Source organism: Mustela lutreola, chromosome 1 (genome assembly GCF_030435805.1).
Source record: "Mustela lutreola isolate mMusLut2 chromosome 1, mMusLut2.pri, whole genome shotgun sequence".
NCBI lineage: Eukaryota > Metazoa > Chordata > Mammalia > Carnivora > Mustelidae > Mustela > Mustela lutreola.
In genome coordinates this window covers 257350784-257368646 of record NC_081290.1, presented here as the reverse complement: position 1 = coordinate 257368646, position 17863 = coordinate 257350784, and the positions used below count along the sequence as shown (strand labels likewise).

At 35.7% G+C, this 17863-nt stretch overlaps 1 pseudogene; it reads right to left on the bottom strand.

Annotated features, from left to right (window-relative positions):
- Nucleotides 1-6196: 6196 nt before the first annotated feature.
- LOC131838923 (tigger transposable element-derived protein 1-like) lies at nt 6197-17582 on the bottom strand (annotated as a pseudogene).
- Nucleotides 17583-17863: the final 281 nt, after the last annotated feature.

Sequence of the window (17863 nt, the reverse complement as noted above, 5' to 3'; positions counted from 1 at the left end):
CTAGAGGTTTCACAAAGTAAGTAACAGCAAAAAGTCTTAAAGTCTGAGGGAGTGGAGATGGCTCACCAAGCAGAAGAAAGAACATGTGTGCAAATAGCTAATAAGAAAAATACCTAGTATGTTCACATAATAAGAAAGCTCATATAGCTAGAGCTTAAGGCAATTTGTTCATTTATTTATTTAACTAACATTTATTGAGCAACTACTGTGTATCAGGGATCATTCTTGTCACTAAGAATACAATAGTGAAAAAAATTAAGAAAAAAAATTTTTTTCTGCTCCTGTGGAGTTAATATTCTAATTAGGGGAGAAAAACAATAAGCAACAACAAAAAATCCAGAGTGTATCAGATGGTGAAAAGCTCTATGGGGAAAATTGGAATAGAGACAGTGTACACAGGAATGTTGGATACAATGAGTAGGATGGTCTTGAAGGCCATACTGGTGACGTGATCAGAGACTTGAAGGAAATGAGAAAGTACATTTACATATTTGGGGGAAAACATGCCAGAGAAACTACCCACAAACATTGGGGTTAAATCATGTTTATTGCATTGGACAATACTTAGGGGGCCAATATGGCAGGAGCAGAATGAAAGCATTATTAAGCAGAAGAGGATGAGGTCAGAGTGAAAATGAGGACCATGTAATGAGGGACTTGGATCTAGTTGAAAAGACTTACTCTTTTACTATGAAAGAGATGGGCAGTCATTGGAGAATTTTAGTCAAAGATATCTACTGACCTAGTGATCTGTGGGTCCTATGAAGAAACTCTGAGGGGACATGAGAGTTTGCTATGCAGGGAACAATGGTGGCTTAGACTAGGGTGACAGCAATAAAAGAGACCAAAAAAAAAAAAAAAACTACAAAAAACAAAAAACAGTGGGATTCAGTTTTGTTTTGTTTTCTGTTGCTTGCTTTTGTTTACTTTAGATAGTTCTGTTAAGATCTCCTGATGGATTACTTTAAAAAGAAAAAGAACTCAAGGATGACTCTAAAAGGTTGGGCCTAAGCAAAATCGGGTGTACTTTAGGAGAAACAAATTTTGGGTAGAGTACTATTGAGAATTTTGCTTTGAACTATTGAGTTTTTAAATATCTACTAGAGATGCAAGTGAAGACCTTGAGCAAACATATGTAAGATACTCAGATATGAATTTGTGGGATTTCCATATTTTTATGGCACTTTAAGTTGTAATTTTTGATGAGATCATTACGTGATATGAGGCAGTGCCAGTGAATGAATTTAGAGAAAAAGGGAAGAAAATAGATATAAAGAATGGTACCACAACTTGGAATTTGACCATAATCCCATTAGAAAAGTAAATTTATTAGAGATTTAAAGCCAAAGATTTATATGGCTTAACTTCATTTTTAAAAGAAAACTGTGGGTAATGAACCTCAGAAGGGCAAAAAATTAGAGGGAATACACAATTATGTTATAGATGATGTAGTAGTCCAGATGAGAGACAGACAGAGTTAGTAGTAATGGAGAGAAATTTCTGGTTCAGGTGTTCATTCTGAGGTAGAAACAGAACTTTTGGTAACTGACTGGATGGGGAGAGAATGCTGTAAAGAAATATTTGCAAATATTTGCAACTTAGCATCCCATAGTGATATTATTATTAGTTATCAATTTATTTTTTATTTATTTTTTTTATTTTCAGCAGAACAGTAGTCATTATTTTTGCACCACACCCAGTGCTCCATGCAATCCGTGCCCTCTATAATACCCACCACCTGGTACCCCGACCTCCCACCCCCCCCGCCACTTCAAACCCCTCAGATTGTTTTTCAGAGTCCATAGTCTCTCATGGTTCACCTCCCCTTCCAATTTACCCGACCCCCTTCTCTCTAACTCCCCATGTCCTCCATGCTTTTTGTTATGCTCCACAAATAAGTGAAACCATATGATAATTGACTCTCTCTGCTTGACTTATTTCACTCAGCATAATCTCTTCCAGTCCTGTCCATGTTGCTACAAAAGTTGGGTATTCGTCCTTTCTGATGGAGGCATAATACTCCATAGTGTATATGGACCACATCTTCCTTATCCATTCATCCGTTGAAGGGCATCTTGGTTCTTTCCACAGTTTGGCGACCGTGGCCATTGTTGCTATAAACATTGGGGTACAGATGGCCCTTCTTTTTACTACATCTGTATCTTTGGGGTAAATACCCAGGAGTGCAATTGCAGGGTCATAGGGAAGTTCTATTTTTAATTTCTTGAGGAATCTCCACCCTGTTCTCCAAAGAGGCTGCACCAACTTGCATTCCCACCAACAATGTAAGAGGGTTCCCCTTTCTCCACATCCCCTCCAGCACATGTTGTTTCCTGTCTTGCTAATTTTGGCCATTCTAACTGGTGTAAGGTGATATCTCAATGTAGTTTTAATTTGAATCTCCCTGATGGCTAGTGATGATGAACATTTTTTCATGTGTCTGATAGCCATTTGTATGTCTTGATTGGAGAAGTGTCTGTCCATATCTTCTGCCCATTTTTTGATATGATTGTCTGTTTTGTGTGTGTTGAGTTTGAGGAGTTCATTATAGATCCTGGATATCAACCTTTTGTCTGTACTGTCATTTGCAAATATCTTCTCCCATTCCGTGGGTTTGTTTCTTAGTTATCAATTTTATGTGCCAACTTGACTACCTTTAAAGATACCAAGATAGCTGGTAAAACATTATGCAGTACAATATGGTGTGACTATGTGACTATAAGATTATGTAAGTCAAGTATATCAATAAATATCCTAAAATCTATATGGTCCAAATGGTTCATCAAGAAGTTCCCATGACTTATTGTTGGAGATGGGAAAAATAAAAGCAGTAACTGAAGATGATTATATAAAATTCAATGGAAAAATGTTTTTACTGGGGCTCTACTTTGTTCATTGCTGATACTTTGATCCCAACCTCTAAAAGTAATTTAAGCAGATGTCTGACGAGGTTAGTCAATGTTTTGATCTCATTTTCTGCAATCAAAACTATCATGCAAATAAGAAAGTAGGGAAAGAAAAAGTGAAAAACAAAGGGATGGAAGAAACATTGTAAAATTCATTCCTATATATATATATATATATATATATATATATGTATATATACATATATTGGGATTTATATACATATAAATAAATATAAATTTATGTATATATAAATAAAATGATATATAAATCCCAATATATGTATATATACATATATGTGTATATATTTATTTATATATATATAATATATATATTATATATATCCCCAAATATATATATATATATATATATATATATATATATATCCCCAAATAAAAAAAAAATACAGACTTAGATAATTTTGCAAGGAGTCAGGATTATTCAGAAAATATTTTCAGAAGAAAGGAATGATGTTGCTTACTCTCTCAAAGAAGATGAGGAGCAAATTTGGGAAGGAAAGAAAGAAGTGACGGATAGGCATAATGATTTCACAGACATTTTCAGTGATATTTGTAACCTTAGCACATACCAAGAAGGTTTTTTCAGAGAAACTGTTTGGAAATTGGATTTTAGTAAGTTTTAATCTCCAAGCATACCCATTTGTTTTGCATGATGTAAGGGAGTAATATATGACTCCTCTTTTAGCATCAGTAGCTATAGCCTGGTAGCAATAGTGCTGGTTTTCAAATATGGCTACAGGTTAGAATCATCCAGGGAGCTAGAAAAACAAACAAATAAACAAAAAACAACAAGCCATGCCTGGGAGCAATGCCAGAGCACTGAGGTGGGGTAAATCTCCCCAGGTGCTGCTAATCTGCATCCAGTTTTAAAAGCAACTATGCACTAAAGAAACTCAAAAGATTAATCAGAGTTTACTGGGCATCCGGCTGGTTTCCTTGAAGATATTTTTCATGTAATACTTCCAATGTTAATGGTGACAATTAGAAGGATCCACCCAATTTCATCAGGGAGTTGAAGAATAAGGAAAGCAAACTTCAAAATCTTTTGTAAGTTTTTTTGATGAACACAAATCTAAACATCTAAATGCCAACCCCATTATTACCTCTGCCGTTCAGGTCAGTGAATATGTTGAACGTTTTATGTGCACAAATGTGGCATGAAGCAGGCAGAGAGAACAGATGCAGACAGAAGAGGTGTCTCATATTCTTCTGAGACCTGAATTTTCATCCCCAAGGTTAGAGGCAATTTCCATCAGTTGGCCAACTTCCTACAAATCCAGATGACAGCTGATGCCCACTAACTTATCACACACAAAGGCTTGTTCTTTGGTATTCAGCATTTGTGGAAAGAATGCGATTGAAACAAAGACAATGCAACTAAAAAGAATAATGTTATTAGTGGTATGTTTCTTTGGGGATTTTTTTTTTATTCAACAGGAAAGGCAATATCTTTTTCCTACTATTTCAACATGATCTAGCACCCATAACCTCTGTGATGTCATTTCTTCCCATTTTCCTCCATTATATTCTAGCATACTGGTTGCACTTTTTCTCAAATGTCAAGTGCCATTAGACTTCAAGGCCTTTATCCATGACTCCATTTAGAATTTTATCAAGTCTTAATTCCTTCCCATTCTGCAAGTGTCTGCTCAAAAGTCACCTCACTGGAGATTATGTCCCAGATCATCCTATATAAAATGGTGATTCTCCAAACCTCACCTTTCCCTTTCCTCATTACATTGTTTTATTTTGCTCCCTAACATTTAGCGTCTGACATGACAGGTACTTGTTTTGCTCATGATTTCTTATTCTGTAATACAAGCTCCACAAGGGCAAGTACTTTACGTGTTTTCTTTATTGTTTAATTCTGAATGCTGGCACACAGTGGTCATTCAATAAATATTTTTTTCATGAATTTACAAATGTATCTTTCAAACTGTTTGGAAATAATCATGTGACTCTGGTAGGTTGTTCTTTCTAAAAGTGGTCGTAGATCTCTCATTTCACATATTCTTCTTACAATGAAGCTTGGATATTCCTCCTTTCAAGAGGTAGGGTCTGTGATCCCTCCCTTAAATCCGAATGGCAGAAGTGATTCTGTGTGATTTTGATCGTTAGCTTATGAAAAACAGGACAGTTTCCACCAGCTTCTCTTAAGAGCTTACATTTAAAACACAGCCATTATGTGGTAAGGAAGTTTAGCCAACCCATGAAAAGGCTCAGGAGGAGAGGAACTGAAGCTGATATCCCACAGCCATGATGGAGTCCTCAGAAGACAGTCAGCACTGATTTGCCAGCCATTTGACTGAACTGAGCCATTGTAAAAGCAGATCCTGAAGCTCTAATCAAGCTACTTAGGTTATGAGCTTGAAACAGGGAACAGCTATCTCTGCCAAGATCTGGAAAATTTCAGGTTAATGAATAAAATCACTTATTATTTTAAGCTAATATGTTTTGGGAAATTTTTAAAAAATATTTGCTATTTATTTATTTATTTATTTGACAGACAGAGAAGGCAGAGAAGAAGGCAGAGAAAGAGGAGGAAGCAGGTTCCCCGCTGAGCAGAGAGCCTGATGTGGGGCTCGATACCAGAACCCTGGGATCATGACCTGAGCAGAAAGCAGAGGCCCTAACCCACTGAGCCACCCAGGCATCCCGAGAAATTTTTTTTTTTTTAAATAACACAAGTCACTAACACACACTATTACATACATACACTATTATATACGCACATACACATTTCATGGTATATATTCCACAATCCAGCTTGAGTGTTATATGCACACTCATAAACCAGTGCTTTATATTACCATTCTATATCTATAGTTCTATAATAAAAAATATAAATGTGTATTTATGTATGCTTCCTTTATAGTCAACACATACAAATAAAAGCATTGTATACAAAATAGTACAGTCACTATAGAAAATAGTATGTCAGTTCCTCAAAAAAGTAAAAATGAAATTACTTTATGGTCAAGCAATACCACTTATGGGATTATATCTAAAAAGATTGAAGGCAGGAACATGAATAAATATTTGTACATACATGTTGATTGCAGTATTATTCACAATATAGATATGCCTCAAATATTGTGGATTTGGTTCTAGACAATAAAATGAATATCACAAGAAAGTGACTAATGAATTGTTTTAGTTTCCCAATGTACATGTAAAAATTATGTTTATACTATACTATAGTCTGTGTGATAACGTTAGGTTTAAAAAACCATATACAAACCATAATTTAAAATTTTATATTGCTAAAAATGCTAACCATTATCTGAGCTATAAGCAAGTAATAATCTTTTTGCTGGTGGAGAATCTTGCCTCAGTGTTGCTGGCTGCTGACTGGTTATGATGTTGGTTGCTGCAGGTTGTAGTGGCTATAGTAATTTCTTAAAACAAGACAACAGTGAAGTTTGCTTTATCATTGACTCTTCCTTTTACAAAATTTTTTTGGTAGCAAGAGATGCTGTTTGATAGCATTTAGTCCACACAACTTTTATCAAACCTCTTACTGGGTCATTGCTTTATCAACCATGTGTTATGTAATATTCTAAGTCTTTTGTTGTCATTTCAGCAGTCTTCATAACATTGCCACCAGGAGTAGATTCTATCTCAAGAAACCACTTTATTTGCAACTCCTTGTCCATTAAAGTTTGATCATGGGAGTACAGCAGTTCCTCAGGTTCCATTTCAAATTCTAGTTCTCTTGCTATTTCTACAACATACACAGCTACCTCCTCCACTGAAGTCTTGTAATACTCAAAATCATCCATGAGGGTAAGAATCAACTTTTCCCAAATTCCTGTTAGTGGTGATATTTTGACCTTTTCCCATGAATTATAAATGTTCTTAATGGCACCTAAAATGGTGAATCCTTTCTGGAAGCTTTTCCGTTTACTTTGCCTAGATACATCAGAGGAATCACTCTCTATGGTAGCTATCTATGAAATTTTAAATAATAAGACTTAAATAATAAGACTTTAAAGTTGAAATTACTCCTTGAGACATGGGCTACAGAATCAATGTTGTGTTTGGAGGCATGAAAACAACATTAATTTCATTGTGCATCTCCATCAGAGGTCTTGGGTGACGAGGTACATTGTCAAAGATAAATAATATTTAATTTTTTTTTCTGAGCAGTAGGTCTCAATAGTGGGTTTAAAATATTCAGTAAACTATGGGGTAAACAGATGTGTTGTCATCTAGGCTTTATTTTTCCATTTGTAGTGCACAGGCAGAATAGATTTAGTATAATTCTTCAGGGCCTTAGGATTTTTTGAATAGTAAATGAGCATGGTCTTCAACTTAAAGTCACCAGCTAAATTAGCTCCTAACAAGAGAGTTGGCTGGTCCTTTGAAACTTTGAAGTGAAGCATTGACTTCACTCTAGCTATGAAAGTCCTAGAAGGCATCTTCCAATATAAGGCTTTTCATCTACATTGAAAATATATTGCTTAGTGTGGTCACCTTCATGAAATACCTTTGCTAGATCTTCTGGATAACTTGCTGAAGCTTCTGCATCACTACTTGCTATTTCACTTTGCACTCTTCTCTTAAGAAGTGTGGTGCAAAAATAATGAATACTGTTATGATGGAAAAAAAAAAAAAAAGACAGCTTCTTTCCTTAAACCTCATAAGCCAACTGCTTCCAGCTTCAAACTTTTCTTCGGCAACTTCTTCACCTCTCTCAGTCTCCATAGAGCTGAAGGGAGTTAGGGTCTTACTCTAGATTAGACTTTGGCTTAAGGAAATATTGCCAGCAATGAGGCTATTTTACTTTCTTATCATCCGTGTGTTCACTGAAGTAACACTTTTAACCTTCTTCAAGAACTTTTCCTTTGCATTATAAATGTTCTTAATGGCACCTAGAATGGTGAATAATAATAATTTGGCAGCTACCTGTTTCACATGAGAAACCTAGATTTCAGCTTATTTTGGCTTTCAAGATGCCTTCCTCACTAAGCTGAATTATTCCTAGCTTATGGTTTAAAATGAGAGATGTTTGACTCCTCCTTCTGCTTGAACACTCAGAGGCCAATATGGCTTAATATTAATATCATTGTGTCTCAGAGAATAGGAAGGCCCAAGGAGAGAGGGAAAGATGGTTGATGGGGTAGTCCAGACACACACATTTATCAAGTTTGTTGTTTTACATGGGCATGGTTTCTGGTGCTCCCCCCAAATTATGATAGTAACACTAGAGATCATTGATCACAGGTTACTGTAACAAATATAATGAGAAAATCTGAAATCCTGTGAAAATTACCAAAATGTGACAAAGAGACACAGAGTGAGCAAATGCTATTAGAAAAAAAATAGTACCAACAGACTTGTTCGAAGCTGGGTTGCCACAAACCTTCAATTTGTTGGGGGGGGGGGCGGGAAGCAGTATCTGAAAAGAGTAATAAACCAAAGCACAATAAAACAAGGCATATCTGTAGTCAAAAGGTCAAAGAAACTTAAACATCCATTGACAGATGAATGGACAAACAAAATATGGTATATACATTCAATGGGATATTATTCAGTTTTTAAAAAAAAGAAGGAAAACTCACACCTATGTGGTCAATTAATCTATGACAAAGGAGATAAGAACACAATGAGGAAAGGGCAGTCTCCTCAATAAACAGTGCTGAGAAATGGGCAGCTATATGCAAATGGATGAAACTGGACCACTTTCTAAAATGATACACAAAAATAAACTCAAAATGAATTAAACACCTAAACATAAGAGGTGAAACCATAACACTCCCAAAAGGAAAAATAGACAGTAATCACTTTGACATTGGCCTTAGCAACATATTTATGGATATGTCTCCTCTGGCAAGTAAAACAAAAACAAAAATAAACTATTGGGAATATATCAAAATAAAAATCCTTTGCATAAGAAAAGAAACCCTCAGTAATGTAAAAAGACAATTTGTTGAATGGGGGAGGATATCTGTAAACAATATATACAATAAGGAATTAATACCCAAAATATATAAAGAACTTATACCACTCAACATACACATACACACACACTTTAATTAAAAATGGGCAGAAGACCTGAACATTTTTCCAAAGAACATGCAGATGGCCAACAGATGCATAAAAAGATGTTCAACATCACTCATCATCCAGCAAATACAAATTAAACCACAATGAGGTACCATCTTACACACGTTAGAATGACTAGAATAAAAAAGGCAAGAAATAATGACTGTTGGTGAAGAAAAAGGAATGCTTATGCAAAGTTGGTGGGTATGTAATTTAGTGCAACCATGAGGGAAAACAGTATGGACACTATTGGTAAGCTAGTACAGCTACTCTGAAAAACAGTATGGAGGTTCCTCAAGAAATTAAAAATATAGCTATCCTATGGCCCAGCAATTGAACTATTAGGTATTTACGCAAAGGATACAAACATGATCTGAAGGGGCACCTGCACCCAATGTTTATCGCAACAATGTCCACAATGGTCAAACTAGAAAGAGCCCAGATGTCCATCTAACAGATGAATGGATATACATAATGGAATATTACTCTATCATAAAAATAATGAGATCTTTCCATTTGTGATAATATAGATGGAATGAGAAACAAATCAGCAAGAAACAAATGCCACATGATTTCACTCATATGTGAAATCTAAAAACCAAAACAAACAAAAAGATTTAAATACAAAAAACAAACTAGTGGTTAACAAAAGGGATGTGAGTGGGAGAATGGGCAAAATAGATAAAGGAAATTAAGTGGTGCAAATTTCCAGTTATAAAATAAATAAGTCACAGAGATGAAAAGTACAGTAGAGGGTATATAGTTGATAATATTAGAATAACATTGGATGATGACTATAGGTGGTAGGTATCAAGTAATACATAGAATTGTTTAATTCCCATGATGTACACCTAGAACTAAGAAATTTGTAGATCAATTATATAAAAAAGGAAGAAAAATCTGATACACGCTGCAACATGGATGAACCCTTTAGATTGTGCCAAATGAAACAAGCCAGTTTGTTCACAAATGAGCAAATACTGCATGGTTCTACTCATATGAGGTACTTTAGAGTAGTCAAATGTATAGAAATAAGAATTACAATGTAGGATTCCAGGAATTGAAAGCTATGGGGAAAGGGAAGTTATTGTTTAATTGGTTTAGTGTTTCAGTTCTGCAAGATGAAAAAGTTCTGAGATAGGTGGTGGTGCTGATTGTACAACAATGTGAATGTACTGATGCACTGAAATGTACACTTAAACATTATTAAATGAAATTTACTAAAACTAATAATTTTTAAATTTAAATTTTATTTTAACTTATTTTAAAATTTTAAATAATATTTAATAATTTTTAGATAAAATATCTAATAAAATTATTAAATTGAAAATTATTGCAATGGCAAATTTTAGGTTATATATGTTTCAAATAATTAAAAAATATTACATGGAAATGACATGCATCAGTAGTGTGCATACTTCCTGTGTGGTAAATATTTGCATATTCATCACTAATATTATGAACATAGTCAAACATATCTTCAGTATGTATCACATACTTACCTTGTTAGAAATTCACATGAACAACATTTTACAGATTAACATGTACTTACAAATACCTCGAGTGTTTTATGCAAGACTGCTGCTTCTCTATTCATGTGTATATTCACATCTACATTTTAATATATACTATATATACTATATATCCTATTTTTAATGTACATATATAATATATTGCATATTATTATAATAAATATGCTGTATATATTGTAATAAATGTATTATTGTGTATAAAATATATACATGCCACTTGCATACATCCATATAGAATTTTGTATAGACATAAAGTACATACAAATCACCCCCAAGATCAGCATAGTCCTCCTCCAAAATTGAATACACACACATTTATGCATGCATGTATCTGTGGAAAGAACCAAGATGCCCTTCAACAGACAAATAGATAAAGAAGATGTGGTCCATTTATACAATGGAATATTACTCAGACGTCAGAAAGGATGAATACCCAACTTTTTTATCAATGTAGATGGGACTGGAGGAGATTATGCTGAGTGAAATAAACCAAGTGGAGAAAGTCAATGATCATTTGGTCTCACTTACTTGTGGAGCAGAAGGAATAACATGGAGGACATTAGGAGAAGGAAGGAAAATGTAATTGGGGGATATCGGAGGGGGAGATGAAGCATGAGAGACTGTGGACTCTGGGAAACAAACTGAGGGTTTTGGAGGAGAGAGGGGTGGAGAGATGGGTGAGTCTGGTGATGGGTATTGCATGGAGCACTGGGTGTGGTGTGTAAGCAATGGAACACTGAAAAATAAAACAAAAAAAAAAGGAAGAAAATATAAAGCACAGTTCTGTACACACAGCTACATTTCCAGGGCTGCATATACATGCATGATTCCAATGTTGTCCACACATACATGTATACATCTTCAGTGATGGATATATGTATATGGATCTTCAAAGTTGTTCATACATATGTAAACATATATATGAGCACACAGCCATGTGTGCCTATACCCCTATATAGCCATAAATATTTAGAAATATATGTGCATATATATCTCTAATGTTATATTCATACTTACAGTAACATCCACTACCACGTATATACACAGGCATCTTCAGGGTTTTATACACACACACACACACACACACACACACACACACGACTAATCTCATATACACAGAGAGAGAGAGGTTGGGTCATGAGACCCTTCTTGAGATTTGTGGTATCAGCTTTATTATTTTATAACCTTAACTTGTGTATTATAATTTTTTTGTCCTGTGGTAAAGGGTTTTAATTTAATCAAAACCTTGGAGATTAAATAATTAAACCTGTCACCATCCACAGTTTTTATTGTTAATTAGTCATGGTGAGGTGCCATTGTCATAGGATGCAAGGTCCCTAAATTTAGCAGTGGAATATTACACTGATCACACATAAAAACAGCCTGGAGTCTCTGGGGATCAATTGCACGTCAGTAAGTGCGTTGTGGTTGAGTCCACCCTTCACCTATTAAAGGGGGTGGTCCTGAAGTTGTCAGCAACAATCTGCCTGTTCTCTGGCTGTGCATAGCAACAACAACACAAATCTGCCATCCTTAACCCCTTGAGAGTCCCATGATAGCAACTCGGAGGAGGATGATTCTCTCGATCAGCTCTGGGCTGCTTGCCTGCTTGCCTGGCTGAACTAGAGCTCATCTCCCCCAGAGAGACAGCTGCTTCTCTATCCAGAGCCACAATCTCTCTCCCAACCCTTTGCTTTACAGGCTGATGAAAGGGAACCAACCAAGCATGTTTTCTTCTCACTGTGCCAGGTCAGATGCCTCTTTCTGTTCTTTAAAAAAAAGAAAGAAAGAAAGACGAGTAAAATGCATAGCATGATGTTTTCTGGCACTCCAGCTGCCATATTCCTGTGTATGCATATCCTGGGCCTGAAGACATATCTGCTAAATATCAATATTAATTAGCACAGCCACAAGATTCCTCTTAATGCCCTTTCCTCCATTTGGACTCACCCTTGAAGTGGCATCCTGCTGTAACGGAAAGAGTTCAGGTTTTGGAGACAAGTGCTTTTGGGGATTCAGAACTTAGCTTTGCCACTTAATTAGAATTATGATTTTCTCTTATTTTTCTTCTAGCTAAAATCTCAATTTCCTCATGTGTAAAACAGGATGTTTTGAGCATGAAGTAAATTTTTACTGATTGTCCTTTCTATTCCTTTCCCCATCTCAGTGAGGTGGAAAAATGTCCTTCTTTGTTATTCTTTTATCTACTTTCTCCTTAAGGTGAAGTGACTTGATTATACCATCTCACCACTATTAGTACCATTTAATAGTGGACTGAGCCCTTAGATACATAGGGGCAGTGGAAATACTGACAACATTTGAGGCAGGAATAATATCTTAAAATCATCTCATTAAGAGCAAGTGTTGGGGCACCTAAGTGGCTCAGTCAGTTAAGCACCTGCCGTAGGCTGGGGTCATGGTATCAGGGTCCTGGGATCTAGCCCCAGGATCTGGCTTCCTGCTCAGCAGAGAGTCTTCTTCTCTTTCTCCCTCTGCCCCTCCCCCTGCTCAGGCACTCTATCTCTCTTTCTTTTAGTAAACAAATACAGTATTTGAAAGATGAGAGAAAAGCCAAAATTGCATGAGTATTGAAATGTAAGTAAGGAAGGAAACAAATTTAATTTTAGTAAGTTCAGTCTAAGTCTTAGAAGATGGTAGTGAGGAAACCATAGAAAGTTTTGAAGAGCTGTTAACAAAGGTTTTGTTCATTTTTATATTCACTAACTCATCCATTCATTCTAGACTTTCATACCGTGCTCTTCACTCTGGGCTGAATATGTATAGATGATGAAAATTCAGAGATGAACATGACATGTTTTTCATTTTTATGGGAATCATACTTTAGAAGGAATATGTGAAGTGAAGATTAACTTTGCCTGAACAAAGGTTTGCAACTTTGTCCTGGATTCCTGCAAACAAAGGTTTGCAACTTTGTCCACCACCATTACTACTACTACTACTACTACTACTACTACTACTACTACTACTACTACTATTACTATTGCTTCTTCTCCTCCTCCCCCTCCTCCTCTTGTTATTATTATTAGGATTAATTAGCTAATATATAGTACATCATTACTTTTTGATATAGAGTTCAATGATTTATTATTTGCATATACCCCCCAGTGCTCATCACAACACATGCCCTCCTTGGTACCCAACACCCTCCTCCCTTCTGTAACATTCAGTTTGTTTCCTGGAGGCCTGAATCTCTCATGGTTGTTTCCCTCTCTGATTTCTTCCTATTCAGTTTTCCCTCCCTTCCCCTAGGTCCTCCTTTCTATTCCTTAAGTTCCACATGAGTGAAACCATATGATAATTTTCTTTAAGCCCTTGGAATATTCTGCTTGGCAAGAGCATCTTTATTTACATGAAGACCTTTGGCATGACAAATAGTCTATGTTAACAATGTGATTTATATGTATCAGCTCCACGATTGGAGGGACTGGAGAGTAAAGTCAGTCATGTAGGTAGTCATCTGTGTCTATGTGGCTGATCGCTGATAAAAAATCTAGACACCAAGGCTCAGATGAACTTTTCTGATTGGCAACACTCTCTGCGACAGAAATAAATGCTGTCTGTATGACTCTTCTCCTGGGTAAGGACAACTGGACGCTCATCCCTGGAATTCTTTGGTATAATGTGCTATGTGCTTTGTCTCATTGCTTATTTTAATTTGTATCATTTTGTTTTAATAAACCATAACTCTAAGTATAATGGATTTTATGAATTCTGTGACACCTTTCAGCAAATCATTCAACCTGAAGGTGGTTGTAGACTTACTGAACTCTCAGAAGAATAAATAGCTGATTACAGAGAAGTTATTAATTGAGGAAATGATGCATGCTATAAGAGTTGAAGGACACATAACCCACTCTGGATGGTCCAGGAGAAATTTATTAGAATTAGAGAAGTATAAAATTAGTCTCACATATGACAAAGAAAGAGGAAACATGTTGCAGGCAGGAGAAAAAACAAAAAACAAAAAACAAAAAGTGATGTGGGGGAAGGGTATGGAAAACTAAGAAGTTGCAAGCAATTCTAGTTAACTAGGTAAGCTGACAAGGGGTATAGCAAGACATGACTCAAGAATGAAGGAAGACAATAGTAGAGATCTTTGGGATCCTTTGCCCTATCAGTGGTGGGAAACTATTATATGATGTTAAGAATGGAAGTAGCAGGGCACCTGGGTGACTCACACTGTTAAGCATCATTCTCTTGGTTTGGGCTTAGGTCATGATCTCATGGCTCATGGTGCTGAGCCCTGCACTGCACCTCTGTGCTCAGCAGGGGGTCTGTTTTAACATTGTCTCCCTGCCCCCCCCCATTCTCTCTCTCTTTGATTCTCTAAAATAAATAACTTTTTTATATAAACAAATGGAAGTAGTATTGTCAGATTGCATTTCAGATAGATTCCTTTCAGAGTAAATAGAGAAGAGTTGAGAGTAAATACTTGAGACAAGGTGATCCTTCAAGAAGACATTATAATATTTTACTCTAAAATGATGAAGGTTTGAAAATAGTCGTTATGCGTATAAAAAGGTGGTATGGGATGCATCATATGTGAACATCTAATTAATTAGAACTGGAGGTTGATTGATCGATTGACTGATTTTTAAGCTAGATCTAAGAAGAAATCCAGATTGTGGGCTAGTGTGATCTGGGGATGGTAATATGACTTCCCAAGACAGAAATGCAGGAGTAAAAGCATTTTCAAGAGAAATGAGTTCTGCTGTAGAAGTGTTGAGTTTACAGCTCCAGTGGAATCTCAAGTGTAAATGTTTAGTGCCACCTCATCATAACAATGAAGAACCCAGAAAGTGGCTTAACCTGTATAGCATGCAGAGGAACACTAGTCTAAAAAACTGTGATTTTATTAAATATTTCAAAGACATAATGAAATAATAGTTTTTCAGTATTACAAATCCAACATCTCTGTTCAAAATGGCTGTGGAGTAAGTAGAAAGCACTAAGTTATTTAAAATATGTATTATATTGTAATTGTTGGTGATAAGGCAGATCTCAACTATATACTAACAAAGAAACCAGCAGATATTTAAAAAATTCTATTCATAAAGGGACCAGATGATAGAAAAAGGATGACTTAGGAAAGGTTTATCCCCATAACTAGTAAAGCAAAATTCTCTCTAGTTCCTGCAGTTGCTGGACTAAGGCTATCATCTTATTATACTACCTTATCTCCCTGAGAACCAATGAATGTTTTTCCTGAAATTTTAGCAAATTCGCATATAGGGAGAAAGTGTAGTATATTGAAGAATGCTGTATGGAATCATGAGACAGGCTTTCGTATTAACTGTCGGAAGTGAAGTTCAAAGAAGTACAAGGTCTTTCTCTGTAAGTACCAGTGATTTATACCTTGTAGGAATTAGGCTTTGGGTCTTCAATGAACAATTCTGACTGAAAAAATAAATTAATCTAAAGAACCCAGAATCTATATTATATTATATTATATTATATTATATTATATTATATGTTACAACATATATATTATATTATATTATATTATATTATATTATATTATATATATTAATTCTATTTTTTAATCTATGATTTGACTATGGCATTGCTGCTTTTCCTTGTCCAATTCCCATTTTGAGTAGTTGGTCTGTGGAAATTAATATGGGACTCCAGATAAACTGTACCTGATTCTTGGGGGAACAATGCCCAAACTATTTCTTCCCAGGTTTACAACTCCTAATCCAGTTCTGACAGCTCATAGGAGCCTTACTTATCCTTAATGTGGTCCAGTAAGGGTCCTAGTTCTAGCACTCCCTTCCATTGTGACTCTGGATAAGTTACATTACCTCTATTAAATATTTCTCATCTAAAAGATATTTGAAGCAGAATAATTACTGAAAGCTCTTCCAGCTTGTTATTTTATAAGTCAAGGACATAGATAATGACATTTGAGTCGAATCTTAAAAGAGATATTCAATTTCATCAGAGAGAAAGGAGAAATGATGATTTGGAATCTCCATTCAAAGAATGGAGAATTAAGTTGATAGGATAAATGATGATATGTAGGCAAGAGTTAGTGAGACTGGATGGCTGAACCGAGACAAAAGATGAGGGTTACAGGAATGGAGACATGAGGGACATGGGACTTAGAACACTAACAGAGCCAAAGATTCAAGTAGGTACCTGAATTCATTCTTTCTTTTCTTTTCTTTACCTGAATTCTTAACAAATCTACAGTCAGGAGTCCAAGAGTTCAAGGAGGGATTCCAAGAGAAGCCTCCCAAGAAATTTTACATCAAATAAAGAATTCAGTGGTCAAAAAGCCAAGGTGGGGCTGTAGCTATATAATGGTAGAACATTTGACTAAAAATAAGCCGAGGATATGGGCATTCATTATCTTCTTCCTGAAAATGCAAAATGCACTTTAGTATTTTAAAGACAGAAAATTTCTACAGCAGGAAAACCGTCAATTTTGTTTAGCTCAGCATTTCTCAAATTATTTAGCCTTGCAATAAACCCTAATTATTTGTATTCCATCAATTTAAACACTAGGGTACGTGTTATTTTAGTGTAATAGAGAAGATATCTAAGGTTTAGGAACTAGGGCATCAAAAAATGTTGAGAAGCAGAATCAGGTCTCCGATGTTAGGGCAGGGAAGGGTCAATGTCTAGCTGTCCAGCGCTTTTCCTCAAAGGCAAACCCTTAAAGGTGGGAACCCACCCAAGGGAGTTTCTTCCCAAAAACGTTATGTTTCTATACTCTCATTCATTCTATCTTTCCAGTGAAAGAATCACTGACAGTTCAGGATCCTGTAAATAAACAGCATTAGCTGTTTAAAGAAAGGGTTTATTGAGCCTAAAGCAGCAGGTGGAGTCCAGATAAACACATCTCAAGCCAACTGAGGCAGACCAAGAAGAAATACTCCTTTTTCAAAGTTTTAAAGTTTGCTGGCCTTTGTGCAATACACTAACATAACAGGTTTGACTCACCAGGAGATGACGCATACAGCACGGGGAGTTTGAAAAGGCACTGCTTAACCTTGCTAAGAAATGCTGGCTTTAAGAACAGCTGGAATATTGCTTTCTGATCCTCGACCATCAGCCTAGCAAGGACGAGAGATGTTTTGATGAAGAACAAAAAATACTTCATTGGGCAAATAAATCTAGTGGGTGTCGACAGAATTGAGAAAACAACTTGACTTAAAATAATCCTTTTGTATGTAAGTAAAGGTGGCACCATAGCTGCAGGAATCTGGAGATGAATATTGTATGAAGAGACCATTTCAAAGTGTCTTTTTCCACTGACATTTTAAAGAAATATTTTAAATCTGCTCTTGTAAAATCTAGTATTCATGCTTTATCACAACACTAAAACAACAG